Source organism: Triticum aestivum, chromosome 2A (genome assembly GCF_018294505.1).
Source record: "Triticum aestivum cultivar Chinese Spring chromosome 2A, IWGSC CS RefSeq v2.1, whole genome shotgun sequence".
Taxonomy (NCBI): Eukaryota; Viridiplantae; Streptophyta; class Magnoliopsida; order Poales; family Poaceae; genus Triticum; species Triticum aestivum.
Genome location: NC_057797.1, coordinates 738,074,405 through 738,078,853, shown reverse-complemented (window position 1 = coordinate 738,078,853; position 4,449 = coordinate 738,074,405).

The window sequence follows — 4,449 nt, the reverse complement described above, 5'->3', positions numbered from 1 at the left end:
CTAACAAATAAAGACTCAAATAATACAAGACGCTCCAAGCAAAACACATATCATGTGGTGAATAAAAATATAGCTCCAAGTAAAGTTACCGATAGAAGTAGACGAAAAGAGGGGATGCCTTCCGGGGCATCCCCAAGGCTTGGCTTTTAGGTGTCCTTAGATTATATTGGGGGTGCCATGGGCATCCCCAAGCTTAGGCTCTTTCCACTCCTTGTTCCATAATCCATCAAATCTTTACCCAAAACTTGAAAACTTCACAACACAAAACTTAAAGTAGAAAATCTCGTGAGCTCCGTTAGCGAAAGAAAACAAAAGACCACTTCAAGGTACTGTAATGAACTCATTCTTTATTTATATTGGTGTTAAACCTACTGTATTCCAACTTCTCTATGGTTTATAGACTATTTTACTAGCCATAGATTCATCAAAATAAGCAAACAACACACGAAAAAACAGAATCTGTCAAAAACAGAACAATCTGTAGTAATCTGTAGCTAGCGCAAGAGCTGGAAGCCCAAAAATTCTAAAATAAATTGCTGGACGTGAGTAATTTATTTATTAATCATCTTAAAAAATAATTAACTAAATATCACTTTCCAAATAAAAATGGCAGCAGTTCTCGTGAGCGCTAAAGTTTCTGTTTTTACAGCAAGATATCAAGACTTTCCCCAAGTCTTCCCAACGGTTCTACTTGGCACAAACACTAATTAAACACAAAAAACACAACCTAAGCAGAGGCTAAATAAATTATTTATTACTAAACAGGAGCAAAAAGCAAGGGATGAAAATAAAATTGCGCTGCCTCCCAACAAGCGCTATCATTTAACGCCCCTAGCTAGGCATAACAAGCAAGGATAGATCTAGGTATTGCCATCTTTGGTAGGCAATCCATAAGTGGCTCTCATAATAGATTCATAAGGTAATTTAATTTTGTTTCTAGAAAAGTGTTACATGCCTTTCCTTAACGGAAATTGGAATCTTATATTTCCTTCCTTCATATCAATAATTGCACCAATCGTTCTAAGGAAAGGTCTACCAAGAATAATAGGACATGAAGGATTGCAATCTAAGTCAAGAATAATAAAATCTACGGGCACATAATTCCTATTTGCAACAATAAGAACATCATTAATTCTTCCCATAGGTTTCTTAATAGTGGAATCCGCAAGGTGCAAGTTTAGAGAGCAATCATCAAAATCACGGAAACCTAACAAATCACACAAAGTCTTTGGAATCGTGGAAACACTAGCGCCCAAGTCACATAAAGCATAAAACTCATGATCTTTAATTTTAATTTTAATAGTTGGTTCCCACTCATCATAAAGTTTTCTAGGGATAGAGACTTCCAATTCAAGTTTTTCTTCATAAGATTGCATCAAGGCATCAACGATATGTTTAGTGAACGCTTTATTTTGACTATAAGCGTGAGGAGAATTTAGCACGGATTGCAACAAGGAAATACAATCAATCAAAGAGCAATTTTCATAATTAAATTCCTTGAAATCCAAAATACTGGGTTTAGCAACATCTAGGGTTTTAATTTCTTCGATCCCACTTTCATCAATTTTAACATCAAAATCTAAAAACTCCGAATTCTTGGAACGCCTTCTAGGTAAAGGTGGATCATATTCAGTCCCATCATTATTAAGATTCATATTGCAAAACAAAGATTTAATAGGGGACACATCAATAACTTTTAGATCTTCATCTTTATTTTCATAGGAACTAGAGGAACACGCTCTTATAAAGGCATCTTTTTTAGCACGCATCTAGCGGTTCTTTCTTTGCACTCATCAATGGAAATTATCATGGCTTTGAGAGACTCATTGATACCATGCTTAGGTGGAATAGATCTAAGTTTCAAAGAATCAACATCAAGAGAAATTCTATCAACGTTCCTAGCCAACTCATCAATCTTAAGCAATTTTTCTTCAATCAAAGCATTGAAATTCTTTTGTGAAGTAATAAATTCTTTAATATTAGATTCAAAATCAGAGGGCACCTTATTATAATTTCCATAAGAATTGTTGTAGGAATTACCATAATTATTAGAGGGATTACTAGGATAAGGCCTAGGATTAAAATTTCCTCTATACGCGTTGTTACCAAAATTGTTCCTACCAACAAAATTCACATCCATAGATTCATTATTATTCTCAATCAAAGTAGACAAGGGCATATCATTAGGATCAGAAGAAACACTTTTACTAGCAAATAATTTCATAAGTTCATCCATCTTTCCACTCAAGACATTAATTTCTTCTATCGCATGCACCTTTTTATTAGTAGATCTTTCAGTATGCCATTGAGAATAATTAACCATAATATTATCTAAGAGTTTAGTAGCTTCTCCTAAAGTGATTTCCATAAAAGTGCCTCCCGCGGCCGAATCTAAAAGATTTCTAGAAGCAAAATTCAATCCAGCATAAAATTTTTGTATAATCATCCACAAATTCAAACCATGAGTAGGGCAATTACGTATCATTAATTTCATCCTCTCCCAAGCTTGTGCAACATGTTCATGATCAAGTTGCTTAAAATTCATAATATCGTTTCTAAGGGAGATGATCTTAGCGGGAGGAAAATACTTAGAGATAAAAGTATCTTTGCACTTATTCCATGAATCAATACTATTCTTAGGCAAAGACGAAAACCAAGCTTTAGCATGATCTCTAAGAGAAAAAGGAAATAGCTTCAATTTAACAATATCGTTATCCACATCTTTCTTCTTTTGCATATCACACAAATCAACGAAGCTATTTAGATGGGTAGCGGCATCTTCACTAGGAAGGCCGGAAAATGGATCTTTCATGACAAGATTCATCAAAGTAGTATTAATTTCACAAGATTCAGCATCGGTAAGAGGAGCAATCGGAGTGCTAATAAAATCATTGTTGTTGGTATTGGTAAAGTCACACAATTTAGTATTATCTTGAGCCACCGTGACAAGCAAGCAAACTAACACACAAGCAAACAAAAAGCAAGCGGGCAAAAAGAGGCAAATAGAGAAAGAGAGGGAGGATAGAGAGAGAGGGCGAATAAAACGGCAAGGGTGAAGTAGGGGAGAGGAAAACGAGAGGCAAATGGCAGATAATGTAATGCGGGAGATAGGGATTGTGATGGGTACTTGGTATATTGACTTTTGTGTAGACTCCCCGGCAACGGCGCCGGAAATCCTTCTTGCTACCTCTTGAGCACTGCGTTGGTTTTCCCTGAAGAGGAAGGGATGATGCATCAAAGTAGCGTAAGTATTTCCCTCAGTTTTTGAGAACCAAGGTATCAATCCAGTAGGAGGCTACGCGCCAGTCCCTCGTACCTGCACAAAACAAATAAATCCTCGCAACCAACGCGGTAAGGGGTTGTCAATCCCTACACGGCCACTTACGAGAGTGAGATCTGATAGATATGATAAGATAATATTTTTGGTATTTTTATGATAAAGATGCAAAGTAAAATAAAAGCAAAGTAAAAAGGAAAGGAAATAACTAAGTATTGGAAGATTAATATGATGACGATAGACCCGGGGGCCATAGGTTTCACTAGTGGCTTCTCTCAAGAGCATAGGTATTCTACGGTGGGTGAACGAATTACTATTGAGCAATTGACATAATTGAGCATAGTTATGAGAATATCTAGGTATGATCATGTATATAGGCATCATGCCCGAGACAAGTAGACCGACTCCTGCCTACATCTACTACTATTACTCCACTCATCGACCGCTATCCAGCATGCATCTAGAGTATTAAGTTAATGAAAATAGAGTAACACCTTAAGCAAGATGACATGATGTAGAGGGATAAACTCATGCAATATGATGAAAACCCCATCTTGTTATCCTCGATGGCAACAATACAATACGTGCCTTGCTGCCCCTGCTGTCACTGGGAAAGGACACCGCAAGATTGAACCCAAAGCTAAGCACTTCTCCCATTGCAAGAAAGATCAATCTAGTAGGCCAAACCAAACTGATAATTCGAAGAGACTTGCAAAGATAACCAATCATACATAAAAGAATTCAGAGAAGATTCAAATATTGTTCATAGATAGACTTGATCATAAACCCACAATTCATCGGTCTCGACAAACACATCGCAAAAAGAAGATTACATCGAATAGATCTCCACAAGAGAGGGGGAGAACATTGTATTGAGATCCAAAAAGAGAGAAGAAGCCATCTAGCTAATAACTATGGACCCGTAGGTCTGAGGTAAACTACTCAGACTTCATCGGAGGGGCTATGGTGATGATGTAGAAGCCCTCCGTCATCGATGCCCCCTCCGGCGGAGCTCCGGAACAGGCCCTAAGATGGGATCTCGTGGATACAGAAAGTTACAGCGGTGGAATTAGGGTTTTGGCTCTATATCTGATCGTTTGGGGGTACATAGGTATATATAGGAGGAAGGAGTACGTCGGTGGAGCAACAGGGGGCCCACGAGGGTGGAGGGC